Source organism: Phascolarctos cinereus, unplaced genomic scaffold (assembly GCF_003287225.1).
Source record: "Phascolarctos cinereus isolate Bilbo 61053 unplaced genomic scaffold, phaCin_HiC Scaffold_1;HRSCAF=81, whole genome shotgun sequence".
In the NCBI taxonomy this organism is placed as follows: Eukaryota; Metazoa; Chordata; class Mammalia; order Diprotodontia; family Phascolarctidae; genus Phascolarctos; species Phascolarctos cinereus.
In genome coordinates, this window is record NW_027555514.1 from 95,041,092 (window position 1) to 95,056,939 (window position 15,848).

Sequence of the window (15,848 nt, forward strand, 5' to 3'; positions counted from 1 at the left end):
CTTTTTTTTATAATGGAGAGAAAAATGGGGGCAGGAGTGGGTAATGTTTGAACCCCATTCTCATCTGAATTTGTTCAGGGATGGAAGAGTATATATTAACACATAATTGGTATTACCCAAAAGGGGAATAAGAAGAAAAGAGGAAAAGAGAGTAAGGAGGGGATATTAAAGGGGAAGGTAGCTTAAGAGGGGCAGTGGCAGAATCAAAACAGAATTTTTAGGAGGTGATGGATAAAAAAGGAAGAACAAGATAAACAGAAGAGAATAGAGAGGGAAATACACACTTAGCAATCATAACTTTGAATGAGAATGGGATGAACTCTTCCATAAAATGAAGAGGGTAGCAAAATGGATAAGAAACCAGAATCCAGCAATATGGTGTTTATAGGAGGCACACTTGAAACAGAAAGATACATTAAGAGTTAAAATAAGGGGCTCAAGCAGAATCTATTATGTTTCAACTGATGTAAAAAAAAAGGCAGGGGTAGTAAAATCATGATCTCAGACAAAACAAAAGGAAATACAGGACTAATTGAAAGATATATTTAGAGAAACTACATTTTGCTAAAAGTTACCATATACAAAATCAGCATTGAACATTTATACAACAAATGACATAGCATCCAAATTTTTGAAGGGGAAGTTAAATATGTTACAGAAAGAAATCAACAGTAAAACTATACTAGTGGGAGACCTCAATTTTCCTATCAGATTTTGATAAATCTAACAAAAAACTAAATAAGAAAAAAGTTAAGCACATGAATAGACTTTAAAAAAAAACAAACTAGGTATGACAGATCATTGAAGAATACTGAATGGAAAAGGAAAAGAGTATAGCTATTTCTCAGTTGAACATAGTATCTTCACAAAAACTGACCATGCATCAGGAAATAAAATCCTCACAAACAAAAGCAGAAAAGCAGGAATTTTCAATGCATCCTTTCCAGACCAAATGACCTTTGAAGCACAGATGGCAAATTAATTGGAAGACAAATAATCTAATCTTAAATGATGAATGTGATGAGAAAAAAATCATAGAGACAATCAATAACTTTATGAATGATGACAATGAGATAATAGATAAAAATATGCAATGCTACCAAAGTACTAGGAAGGGATATATTTATCTCTACATGAATATAACAATAGAAGAGAAAGCAGATTAACAAATTAGACATGTAACTAAAATAAACTAGAAGAGCAACAAATTAAAAACTCTTAATCAAATACCAATAGAGAAATTTTGAAAATCAAAGGAGAGATTACTAGAATTAAAAGTAAAAAAAAGAAATCATAAATAAAACTCAGAGATGACTTCATAAGATAACAATAAAATAGATAAACCAACAGCTAATTTGATTTTTAAAGATAAGAAAGAAGAAAACCAAATTACTAGTATCAAAAATGAAAGGAATTAATATATAAAGATGAAATCAAAGCCATTATTAGGAGCTATTTTGCCCACTTGCCAACAAAACTGATAATCTGAGTAAAAAGGAAAAATATTTATAAAATTATAAATTGCCCAGGTTAACAGAAGAAGAAATGGAATATTTAAATAATTCTATCTTAGAAAAAGAAATCAAATGTCATAAATAAGCTCAGTATATGAGAAAAATGGTATTAGATGGAGTTACAAACAAATTCCACTAAACATTTAAAGAACAATTAAGTATACTACTAAATAAACTGTTTGAAAAGAAAAAGGTAAAGAAATCTTACTAACTTCCTTCTACGACACTAATATGGTTTTGACTTCTAAACCAGGAAGAGCAAAAACAGAGAAAGAAAACTATCAACCAGGTCAGCTACATGGCACAATGGATAGAGCTCTGGCCTTGGAGTCAGGAGGACCTAAGTTCAAATCCGGCCTCAGACACTTGACACTTCCTAGCTGTGTGGCCATGGATAAGTCACTTAGCCCCAAATGCCCCTCAAAAAAACAAAAACAAAACTATGAACCACTTTCCTAATAAATATTGATGTAAAAATTCTAACTAAAATATCTATGTAAAACCAAGATTAAGCATTATTTTTAATGAGAATGAGGTAGAAACCTTTCCAATAAGATCAGAGGTGAAGGAAAGATGTCTATCATCACAAATATTATTGTACTAGAAATGCTAACTATGCAAATAAGGCCAGAAATGGAAATTGAAGGAATAAATGTAAGGGAAGATGAAATAAAACTACTTTCGAAGGTATGATGATCATATACTTATAGATCCCTAGCAAACTAACTAAAAATCCAGTCAAAACAATGAACAACTTTAGCAAATTTGCAGGACATATAACAGACCCACACAAATAATCAGCATTTCTACATATCACCAATAAAGTGCTGCAGAAAGAGATAGAGAAATCCATTTAAAATAACTGCTGATGATATGAAATATTTGTGAATCTACCTATCAAGACAAACCAGGAACCAGATAATTAAAAAACACTTTTCACACAAATGAAAATAAATTTGAATGACTGGAGAAATACTAATTGTTCATGGGTAGACTGAGCCAACAAAATAAAAATTATAATAATATCTAAATTAATTTATTTATTCAAAGCCATACCAAATTACCAAAGAATTATTTTTTTGAGTGAGAAAAAACAGCAACAAAATTCATCTGGAGGTACAAAAGGTCAAGAATATAAAAAAAAAATCAAAGAAAAAATGTAAAGAAAGGGGTCTAGCAATACCAAATCTCAAATTATATTACAAAGCCATCATCATCAAAACTGTCACTGGATAAGAAACAGATTGGTTAACCAATGAAATACATTAGGTACATATTATACAGAAGCAAATGAGTACTGTTGCTAGTCTTTGATACACCCCAAGATCCCAGCTACTGGGACAAGAACTCAGTGTTTGACAAAATAAATAAATAAATAAATAAAAGTTAACCCCCCCCAAAAAAATAAAAACTGCTGTGAAAACTGCAAATCAGTCTGGAAAAAATTAGGCATAGACCAACATCTCACTCTGTATCCCATGGTAAGATCAAAATGGGTACATGATTCAGACTTAAAGGATAATATCATAAGCAAATTAGAAGAGCACAGAAAAAATCCATCTCATATCTATGTATAGAGGAGGAATTTATAACCAAACAAGAGATAGAAACTATCACAGGAGATAAAATTGATAATTTTGATCATAATAAATTAAAGTTTTCCTTCATCAAAATCAATACAATAAAAATTAAAAGGAAGGCAGAAAGCCAGAAAAATGTTTACAGTAATTTTTCTCATGAAGGTCTCATTTCTCAAATATATAAAAAACTGGGCCAAACTCATTAAAAAATAAGAACCATTCCTCAATCCATAAATATTCAAGGAATATGAACTGCTTGTTTTTTTAGCAGTCATATAAAAGACATTCTAAATAACTAACAAGTAGAGAAATGCAAATTAAAAAACTCTGAAGTACGACCTCACATCCCTCAGATTAGTTAACATGACAGAAAAAGAAATGACAAATTCTGGAGAGGGTGTGGGAAAATAGATTAGTAATGAATATAGGAATTATAACTAGTTCAACCATTTTGGGGAACCATTACAGATTATGTTTAAAGTGGTATAAAACCATGTATATCCTTTGACCCAGTAATGTGACTACTAAGGATATGTTCTAAACAAATCAAAGAAAAAGGAAAAGGACTTATGCACGGAAATATTTATAACAACTCTTTTTGTGGTGGCAAAGAATTGCAAAATGAGGGGATACCCATCAATTGGGGAATAGCTGAATGTATATATATATATATATTATATATATGTATATGTACATATATATAATATATATTTATAGTGAAATGAACATTATATATAAATATAAATTATTTATTTATGTATTTATAATTTATATAAAACTATAAAGTGAAATGAACAGAACAAAGAGAACAATTGACAAAGTATTAGCAATATTGTCAAGATAATCAACCGTTAAAAATTTAGTAACTCTGATGAACACAATGACCTACCACAGTTCTAAAGGAGACATGACAAAAAATGCCAAGCACTTAGAGATTGAGAACTGATGGATGCAGAGTGCTGATTAAAGCATATTTAGTTTTTCTCTCTTTCTTTTTCAGAAGATAGCTAATATAGAAATGTGTTCTGCCTGACTTCATATGTATAATAGTTGTTGAGTGTTTTGCCTTCTCAATGGGTAAGGAAGGGGATAGAAGGGTAGAGCTGATTTCACATTTATTAAACAAACAAACAAACAAAACAAATCATTGAATTCCAATTTCCTCCCTCTATTCCATTTCACCCCCAACTGCTGAGAAGGAAAGCAGTATAATATCAACTATACATGTGAAGTCTCATAAAATATATTTCCACATTAGCTATGCTGCAAAAAAGCAAGACACATAAATAATAAAATGTATGTTTTATTCTTCATGAATGTGTTCAGAGTTCATCAGTTTGGTAGAATTTAGAACTGAAAATACAAATTTTAAAAAAATGAGATCTAGGACACCCTGGGAAAAGCAACACCTACCTCTAATGGATGTTTGATAAAACAATGGGATGGTGGGAACACTTTCCATTCTAAGTAATATGCACAACAATCATACCTATCATTGTGCTCATCCAAAATCCTCCATTACATTTTCTTCCTCTGCTATAAAAAGCTTTTTATATTTCCTCTTCTGAGCCATACATTGGCCTTTCAAGGCAGATGTAATCTATATGAATAGCCATCTAGAGCAAATTGCAGGTACTACTAGAAAAAAATCACCCCTACTCGGCCTATAGTGTTCCTTCAGTCCTCCACTCCAGGAATTATTATGCTTAACTTTTATCCAATAAAGGAGTATTGAAAATTATGATTTTGTACAAGACAATAGTAAAAATAGATTATCTCAAGAAAGCTTAAAGGAAAACTACATTAATTTTGACATAAACAAAAGAAAAAAATATAAGTAAAACAATGGAAAAATGTAAGTAAAATAATAGTAATGTAATGCACACACATACTGAGCAACACAACATCTAAATACTTAAAGGAAGTGAAAAGGACTAAACCTGTAATTTCATTGGCATAATAAACTCCTAAGAAAAGAAAAAAAAATTACTGATATAATTTGGCATCTTCTTTTCAACTTAAAATCTTTCAGAGCTACTTAGGGGAAACTTGTGTAGCTGACAGATTAAGTGACATACACAGGATCACTCACCAGTATGTGCTAGAAAAAGAACTTGAATTCTGGTTTTCTTGGCTTCAGGGCTAACTCTCTAGCCATTATACCAGGTTTTTTTTCTTTTAAGTAAAACCTAACTAAACTGCAAAATACAAAACAAAAACAAAACAAAAACAAACAAACAAAAAAAGCAACAAATAAAATCCACAAAGTGAGACATGAATTTTAGGAAACCTTAATAGACATCTTTTAGACAAATCTAAGAGAATGATTTAACAAAAAGAAATTAAGTAACTGAGCAAAATGGGGTGTGTGTGTGTGTGTGTGTATCTATTTCTATTTATCTAATAGACATATATAGATACAGCTATAGTAATACAATTTTGGAAAATGTTGAATGGGAATCTTAAGGAATATTTATTTTTCAGAATTACTTAGTACCATAACAAAATGATTATATGTTATAGAATAAAGCAGTTATACAGATGCATAAAATTATAATACTCAAAATCTTCTATAAGGCATGACAATAGAATTGTAATTATAAAATAAACATGCAAAAAAAGAAAATGACTAAAAATGGATGAAGTTAACCTAAGTATTGAATGAATTAAAGAATGAATCATTGAAACTATAATTATATTATTTACTCAATTCATCAAGTAAGTAGATTTTTTAAAATCAATTACCATATGCCTGATATTGCTTGGTACTAGAAATAGGAAGACAAGAGTGAAACAATATCTTCTCTCAAGGAGTTAGCTAGTGTATTAATGGAAATACACATACACAATATATGACATTTATAGATACACACAAGCAAACATAAAGTAGAAAGAAGGTAACCTTAAAAGGAATGAATAAATATTATAGCAATGAGGCAGCATAACAGACTTTATGAGATTTAGACAGAGTTCTCAGTGAAAAATATGTATCTTTTAAAACCTATTACAAGAGTAAAAAAAGAAAGAAAAAAATAAACTGAATGTGATAAAAACAGAAAAATCAATAAATTAATGATCTTGAAATAAACACAAAATATAAAGTTCTGAAAACCAGAAAAGTGATAAAACTTAAAATTAAAAAGATGAGCTGATAAAGCAGCTGTTTTTTAGAAAACCAACACAATCAATAAGCCATTCACTAACTTGATTCTTAAAAGACTTAGAAATGAGGAGAAAGCAAATTATCATGATCAAAAATGACACTAAGGAATTTATATTAAAAGAATAGGAAATAAAGAAAATTATTAGAAGATACAAGGTTATGAAATATTTATGAAAATGTAGAACGATCAAATAAATAATGTAGGAAAAAACAACAATATCCTTTTTCTCCGTTATTATTTGTAATGTGCTAGAAATGCTAGTTATAGCAGGAAGTGAAAAAAAATTGAGGAAAGAATTAGAGATATAGAAGAGGCAATATCATCTCTATTTCCAGGAGCTATGAATTTTGCTTAAAGAACTATGGAGAATCAACTTTAGTTGATTCAAGATATAAGATACGACATATAAGATACAAAACAAATACACAAAAAAATCACTACTTTTTGTATTACTATCAAATTCTAGGAAGAAGAGAGGAAGATAAATTCAGTTTGATATTTTTTAAGTTATTAAGTACATTATCTGAATGTTAGCCCACTAAAGGTAGGACTTAAAACAACAATTTTTACAGAAACAAAGGAAGAAAAATAATTGGAGAGAATTCTATTTTCATAACTGAGCTATGCCAAGTTCTACAAATTTTGTATTATATTGAAGTACAAAAGGAATATGTTATGGAATTAAACAAAATAAAAAGCAAAAAATTCACTTGGAGGAATAAATTACTAGGTATATCAAGTGAAATGGAAACATACACAGAAATGGAGAGAGAGAGAGTAGGTGGAGGATACTTTGCATAAGATTTTAATCTATATCATAAAGTAATTATCAAAATGATCTTTTGCCAAATAAAGAAAAATGAAATAAATATTGCTCAGAAGAGCACATCAAGTTAGATCTAGAAACATATGTGAAAAGAGAAATTATTGAAGAAATTGAGAAAAGAACTTTTGGAAAAACTCAGAAAACATTTTGAAGAAATCAATTTAGACTAGTAGTATCTTTTACTATATACCTCAATCAATTAAAAAAAGGTGAAAATTCTAAGTATTTAAAAAAAATAAAAGACAAGAGGTTATAACTTTCTGACTTCTGAATTGGTTGAGAATTTACAACCAGATATAGAGGAGAGATTAAAAAATATATAAGAAAATTATGATATCTAAAAAGATGATATGAAAAAGACTTTGCATTAAATATCTATGAAACATTTCTGACAAGTGAAATTTCTAGGGAATCAAGTCTAATCTATATCATAAAACCCACTTCTTAACAGCCATATAGTCAAAGGGTATAAATAAAAATTATTTATAAATAACAAAATTTCCAATGCCCATTTCAGTAACTGTTAGAAATCACTAAATCTCAGAGAAATTCAAACTAAAGGGTTTTTTTCTTTTGTTTTTGTTTTGTATTTTGCAGTGTAGTTAGTTTTCACTTAAAAGAAAAAAAAAACACCTGGAATAATGGCTATAGAGTTAGCCCTGAAGCCAAGAAAACCAGAGTTCAATAGCACATACTGGTTGAGTGATCCTGTGTATGTCACTTAACCTGTCAGCTACACAATTTTCCCCCAAGTAACTCTATTTTGCTACCTATCATTGTGCTCACTATCTCAATTCATTAAACTAATAAAGATGGTTGAGGGAATGAAAAGGAGAACTCATTGTCCAAAGGACTGTAGAAAGATAGGAATACTAGCAAATTACCTGTTGAGTTGTTTGTAAATTGTTTCAACCATTCTGGAGAATAAACTGAAATTACATGTAGAAAAATTACAAAACTTTTGAATACCCCCTTTGACCCAGAGATTCAGCTATTGGGATGATATTACAAGGACACTATTGACAGACTAAAAAGATTATAAACACATACACACACACACACATCCATATATGTATATATGCATATATAAACATCATTTGTAACATGCAAAAAAAACCATGCCCAATGAATGTAATAACATATTACTGAACCATGAAGAACTATGATTAAAAAGCTTTCAAGAAAATATGGAAAAAACTTGCATAAAGTATTCCCAAAGGAAGAAAGCAGAGGCAAAAGAACAGAGTACAAAATGTTAGCAATAAACATCAAAAGTCAATAAAATGTATATTAAATATAATTGACCATTCTATGACAATTTAAGCACTCATGTTTCTTTTTTGCTCACAGCTTCTTTTTTAAGTATGAAAATCAAAGTGATAGGTCCAATATCCCTTTCTTTAGGCTTTCTGTGACTTGAGTTTAGTATATGAACACATCATGCAGAATCTTACAAATAAGGAAGAGGAATTAGAAATTTTATTCCATAAGTAATAGGAAAACATTGAAGGTTTCTAAGCAGGGCAGTGAGATATCATGCAAACACTTCTTTACAAAGCTTAATTTAGTCAATCTCTGTCATTACAATTAGGGCAATTGAGCTGGGGGGCAGGAAGGCAGCAGTTTCTGTCAACAGTCTTAACAATGGTGTCAGTCTCACTGGCACTCTGAAGCCACTTGTAGGTAACAACAATGGCAATGACAATGACAACCACAATGACAACAGCTACCACCGCCATAAAAACAGATACCGAATTGCAGAGCTAGTATTTCCAAATGAGGGAGGAGAGCACAGAAGTATTGCACTAGACAATTTTGTTGCCTAGGTGGCCTTCCCTAGGTATCTGCAGTGTTATTTTCCTTTGTTGCTTTGGGGAAGAATAGGAACTACAATCATTCTGCAAAATTTTGAGGGACTAATCTACCAAGCACTTTGTAGACTAACAGGACAAAGTTTGCCATCTGCTACTGAAGAAGGGGTTAAATAAAAAAAAAACATGCAAGGATGTGGTAAAGTAGACATCCCACCCTGTAACAACTACTTCTATTTTGAATGAGATTCTGCAGTTTTGTCTGCATGAATTTCTTTCAAGAAAGTATTTGTCTCTTGCAATTGAACAGAAAATATTTTCTTATACTAAATCCTTATAGTTTCGTTCCAAATACTCTCATTTTCTTCCTTGTATAATTCCATCTTTCTCTACCCCTCCCTCTCTGATAAAAGGCTTTATTTATCCATCCTAAGTTGCTGCAGAATGCTAATGATTAGCTGTGCACTCTAAGCAGGCCTGACACTTTATAAAACCAAATCTGTATGTTAGGAAGCTGAATCTCCTCTGAGTGAGAGCAGCATTCTTTAGCAGGCTAACAAATCTTGTTGGTTTCAGTTTGGCCTCCTATCTTTTTCATATAGTCATACAATTCCTGCAGGCAGGTAAGTCTCTCTAAAGAGAAACCATTCCTTTTGGTAGAGAGAATTCCTGGACACTGGATATGTCCCATGAAGTTTTGTTTACTAGGGTGACAGTAGGTGACGCAGTGAACAGAGTGCTGTGCCTGGAGTCAGGAAGAGACCCTGGGCAAATCACTTAAAACTACCTCAGTTAATTTATCTATAAAAATGAACCAGAGAAGGAAATGTGAACCACTTTAGCATCTTTGCTAAGAGAACCCCAAATTGGGTGATGAAGATTCAGATGAGACTGAATAACAACACTGGGGTGTTATAACCAAAAATAATTTAAGTTCTTAGGCATAGATGTATTACAGGATTGGGAGATGTGTCCTGAGGTCACAGTGTCAATCATGTCTAGGTTCTTGATAACACCTTTTAAAAATCCATCTTTTAGTTCCTATATCAGAATTCAAGAGACTCAGTGGCTATGAAAGCCTGATGTTAAGCAGGAGTGAAGAGAGGGAAAGATAGAACTAAATCAGGAGTGTTAGAAAAAGAGATTCTTGAAACATTTTAGGTATGGGTTGGTAAGTGTTTAGTCATATGGTGGGAGAAGGATGGGAAAATAAAGGGTACAGAGGACTATATCTATGAGATTTATTAATGATGACTCCAAAATAGCAAGCTTGGCTTCCTAGCAGGAAAATTGTTTCACTGAGCCATATATAGGGAAAATATGAGAATGGGCTGGTTAAATGAGGAAGGTATAGAACTTGGTTTTTGTCATGTGGTATATAAAAAGTGAAGGTGGGGTTGTTCAAGTAGAGATACCAATTCCATTTTCACAATTAGAGTTATAATACAATAAATTTGTGTATTATAAAGTACAACTAAGTCAATAATTTAAAAAATTCATAAATATCTTAAAGGTATGAGGCACTTATGCTAGGAATTCTTTTGTCAAGGAACTTGTGCTCCAATAGGAGATGTGGAATACACATGCAAACATATGATCAAACAAAGATATTGGTAAGGACATAGAAGGGATCTAGGAAATATGAGGAAATGTCAGTCTTGGCCACTTTGGGGTGGGAAGATCAGGGAAGACTTTTCACAGAAAAATTATACAGGCAGGAAGGGATGGGAATGAATATATTCCTTGGGTGTGAAGTGGTCAGCATGAATGACCAGTCAGGTGTCAGGATCTCCATGCTAAGACCACTCCCTCTCTTTTCAGTCTTCTCTTTCTACTGTTAGGAGATACCCTATTTTCAGAGCTAATTCCCAGCAAACAAACTGTGCCCTGAGCTTGGGATAGCAATAATCTTTTGTGCTCACCCTCTGGATGACCTGTGCTGAAGCTAACTCACAAAACTGGCTCAAGCCAGCCCCAGTAGTCCCTGAGCTCAGACAAGTACATGCAGGAACCACATTCTAGCCACGAAGCCCTGTTATGAAGACTTTTTCCACTAGGCAAATATTTCACTGTTGCTGTTATCACCTCATTGTAATGGGTGTACATCACTGCCTGGCCCTTTGTCCAGCCAGGACTATATGTATCAAGGCTTACTTAGCCTCACTACTTTGGGTCTGCTCCATCCTAGACCAGATCCCAGCATGCATGTCTAATTTATTTCCTCCAACAGAATAAAGAATGCGTTTTGCTTATAATCACTTTTAGCTCTTTAGTTTTATTTTATTTTATGTTATTTTATTTTTCTGAGTTTAACAGTTGGCTCTTTGGTCATTTACTTTCTGAGTTTGAATCTCAGTGGCTCTTTGGTCATTTATTTTCTGAGTATGAACAGGGGAAGGCAGGATGACAAGAGGGAATTGTTGGTAGCCTATTATAGCTGAATATAGAACACATAAAAGCAGGATGCAGTAAAATAAGATTAAAAAGGTAGATCTTACTAAGGTTCCTCAGGATTTTAAATCAGAGAGTGTGTAGTTAATGCTACAGGAACAAAAAAGCTATAGAAGCTTCTTGAATGGGAATAGGAAGGGCAGGGGTAGGTCTATGCACTGGTCATATTTCCCCATTTTAAAGGTATGGAAACTGAGACAAAGAGAGATGAACTGACTTATTCAGGGTCACACAACTAATAAGTATCTGCAGTCATATTAGAACTCAGGCCTTCTTTATTCCAGGCCCAGTGCTTTATCCACTGAGCAACCTGAGTGCCTTTCTAAGTGGAGAGGGGAAGAAGTGAGTAGAGAGGCAATATGTGGTACAGCAGGTAGAAAGTAAGACTTGGAGTTGGGAAGATCTGAGTTTGAATCATGCACCAGACATTTAATAATACTATTTGTGTAACTTTAGATAAGGCTCTAAATTTCTCTGTGACTTGGTTTTCTTAGCTGTAAAATGGAGACAATAATAGCACCTAACCAACAGGATTGTTTTGAGGATAAAATGAAACAACATATGCAAAGTACTTTGTAAAACTCAAAGCCTTACAGAAATGCTGGCTATTATTATTATTATTACTATTAATAATGATAATAACAGAGGAGGAACCATCTAATGTAGTAGTGAGAATAAAATGTAATAATAATTGGAAAGCACTTAGCACAACGTCTGGCACATAGTAAACACTGTAAGAATGTTTAAAAAAATGAAAGGTGTTGGCAATGAATTGGATAGGAGAGTTAGATAGATAAAGACAACACAGAAATCTCTAAGCCTGAGGGGCTGGGGGTTACAGTGGTGTCATCAGCTACAAGAGATGATATATTTGCACTACAAAATTAAAATGTTACTTTAATCATCACATTCTGCATTAAATTCCTAGATTTTTCTGCCCTCAGGGGATTTTTAGTGATTTTATTGCATTTTAATAGAGACTCCAGTGAGTATGTAGAACACACATACACACACATATTAGGCATATTCTACTCAATGATGCTTCTGTCAGTGGAATAACTCCATTTGACACATTTCATCATCTAATTTAATCCCAATTAGTGATACTCTTTTGATCAAAGCAAGAGAAGTATCATACCCTTGAAATGTTATATAATAGCTAGCATTTACATAACAGTTTAGTGTTTGCAAAGTGTCTTAAATATATTAGCTCATTTGATCTTCAAAAAAACCCTATGAGGTAGATGCTATCATTATTCTCATTTTATAGATGAAGAAACTGAGACCAACAGAAGCTAAAAGACTGGTAATTTTCTGAGGCCTCAGTTTTCTCAGCTATAAAATAGAAGTGTTGGACAAGATGACTTCTGAATTTCTTTCCAGCCATAAGTCTATGATCCCATGATGTAACATGATTTTGAGAGTGTTAACAACATAAAGTAAAGCAAGGGACAAATATTGTTAGAATTTATTCTGAACCATTTTCTTTGTCAAGTCAAACTAAGCAAACAATCAGCTACATGTGATGACCTGTTCACATTATTTCACAATCAATGCATTTGATATCCATGACTCATCAGTTAAAATTATATGGGGTTGCTTTCATAATATTCAATATTTCCTTTACAATTTCTTTAAATCCATTTTATTTTTTTTTCTAATTTCAAGTAATACAGAGATGACAGAGCCCTGGGGAATGCCATGAGGAGTTGACAGTGTGGGGGATGGGATAGCAAAAGAGGCTAAGAAGGAAGAGTCAGACAAACAAGAAGAAGCCAGGAAAATGTCCCTTCACAAAAGCTGTGGCAGGAGTCAATACAATGGATGAAAAGGTAGATTGTAACAGTTAACTGCAAAGTGATCAAGAAGGATGAGAACTGTGAAACAGCTATCAGACTTAGGAGGTGCCAAAGGCGCACTCAGCTGAGTCTGTGGGATAGCCTGCACTGTCAGAGCTAGAGGAAAGAGCACAACCTACTATTTCTGATAACTGCCACTGTGGCAGTTTTACTCCTATTTCATGGATTCCATGAATTCTAGAGCATCGCTTCATCTTGGCTATGCTGCCCTACACAATCACTCATTTTACTTGTATCCTTAAAATGTGATACTAGGAAATAAAGAAACCTTACATGTAGGATTTAACCAATACAGAATACAGTAGGACTAGTGTTGTGCTCTGCTGTTGTTGTTGGTGTCATTTAGTTAGCTACAGCTCTTTGGCAGAGATACTGGAGCAGTTTGCCACTTCCTTCTCCAGCTTATTTTCTACATAAGGAAAATGAGGCAATCAGGGTTAAGTGACTTGACCAAGGTCACCTAGCTAATAAGGGTCTGAGCTTTATATATTTAAAAAATATTTCAGGAATGAATGAATAAATCATTTATTAAGCACTTACTGTGTGTAAAGCATGGTACTGAATGCTGGTGATACTACAAACAGAAAAGAAAGTGTCCCAGCACTCAAGGAAATCACATCCTAATGCAGCAGATAAAACATAGGGAAGGTTTCAGTTGCAGTACAAACGAAAGGTCCTATGGTTCTCAGAACACAAGAACAAAACAGCTGCTAATGCCTCTTTAATGCCATTTTTATCAATAAAATCATGTTAAGTTCATTATATTGAATCACTTGACAATGCCAAAGACTTTGCTGACAAGAACATTCTTTTCTGGGTTGTTAGGAGCTGTGGCTGTGGTATCTACAGGTAGCATCTCTACAGAGATTACTGTACCCCAGATGATAGCTGTGTGCACTGCATTATTTTTCTCAACGCTCTTGAGTGTGGGGGTCCTGGGCTTTCTCCATCAAGGTCTCAGGGGAGACTGGTGGTTTAACTTGCCTAGCACATACTACCTCCTATTTCTACCCGAGGATACACCTGCTGCTTAATCTAGGCTGGCTTGCGTGCTCCATGTAGCAGTTGAAAATGGCTGGTTCCTTCTCCTCAAGAGCTGCTTCCACCATTCACGACTTGCAGGGGTGGGGTGGGGGGCTGTATTGTCAATTGGATTGCTGGTCTAGGGGGAAGTTGGAGGAGATTTAAAGCCAACCTTTCTGCTGGTGGCAGTTGGTCAACAATTTCTGGCTGAGATGAGAAAGGTAGGCCTGTCCTCCATGACGATTTCTCCCTTCAATGATGTTTATAGGGGTAGGGCTAGAAGCAGGTTTCATGAATGTTGGTATTCTCAAGACTCTTGAGTTCGGGGTTCCAGGCCGTCTCTATCAGGGTCCAAGTGGAGATGGGGTCAAGGTGATGATGGTGGTTTGACTTGTCTAGCAAGTCTCTCCCTCACAGTTCCTTGCTGCTTCATAAAGGAAGGATAGCCTTCCTCTGAATCATAGGTGGGCGGCGTTTGGTAGGGTTCCATCTCCATAATAATTAAACTGGGCTAGTGATCTGGGAAGGTAGGGGTGCCTCTCCCAAAAACTTTTATATTTATATGACTGTTGGTGGCAGGAAGGGGTGGTGGTGCTGAGGAAGGTGGGCTTCCTGAAAGTTATTAATCCATAAATTCTTTAAGCAGCTAAAATTTCTAAGTCTCTTTCACTTTAATTATTGCTAGGGCTGACTTATAACATTTGTATGAAATTAATTTTTCTCAACTGAGACACAGGATTTTATATTTATACTTACATAAGTTTAGCGACACTGAGGTCTTTTCTCAAGCTTAACTGCCAAACATTCAAACTCTACTGCAGGGAGCACAACTCCTTGGTCTGGCCATGTGGTACATTTGCCTAAAAGACTATTTTATGAGAACTCACACAAGGTAAGACTCACATGGAAGCCAAAAGTATCACAAGGAGACTCACAAGATGTCCTTGAGGAACTTTGGAATCGAACGTGAGACATGAGAGAGACACTGGCAAAGGACCACCAAGCATGGTGTGCCCACATCAAAGAAGGTGCTATCCTCTGTGAGCAAAAGCAGAATCACAATAGCTCCAAAAAAAACAAAAACAAAAACAAAAACATGAGATGCAAAAAATTAGAGACATCTCCATTACAAATGTTCACATAGACTATTTGTGTCCCGACCTGTTTTAGAGCCTTCCAAGCTTGTATTGGTCTGATCAGGCACAGAAGAACATACTGTACATTGACCTAACATAGTAATGTCATATTGATCCTATGTGACTATGAAGTACAACAACCAACTATACAAATTTAATCCTGTTGGTTTTAATCCAGGGCTTCAAACTATCAAAATTGTATTTATTTTGATTTTATTTTCAAATTACAAAATTTTAGAAATATAAATTACCTTGGAGATAAGTCTTCTTACAGTTGATATAACTAAAGTGGATACAAATCAAATTCATTACTCAAGGTCATATGCTAAATGAGTGGCAGAGCCAAGGTTAGAAGCAAGTCTTCCTGACCCCTGGTACACTCTTTCTGCTAGACCACAAGGATCTAAGCAATCCTTTCTAGCAAGGTATCATCTATAAATGTGACATGCTTCATGTTCCTAAATTTATATCCAATCAAATGATT

General features: G+C 33.8%; 1 protein-coding gene across 1 annotated transcript in view; it reads right to left on the reverse strand.

The window, feature by feature from the left end:
- CNTNAP2 (contactin associated protein 2) overlaps positions 1 to 15,848 on the reverse strand; it is a 1,976,042-nt gene that overhangs the window by 1,167,865 nt on the left and 792,329 nt on the right. The gene's annotated exons all lie outside the window — the stretch shown is intronic.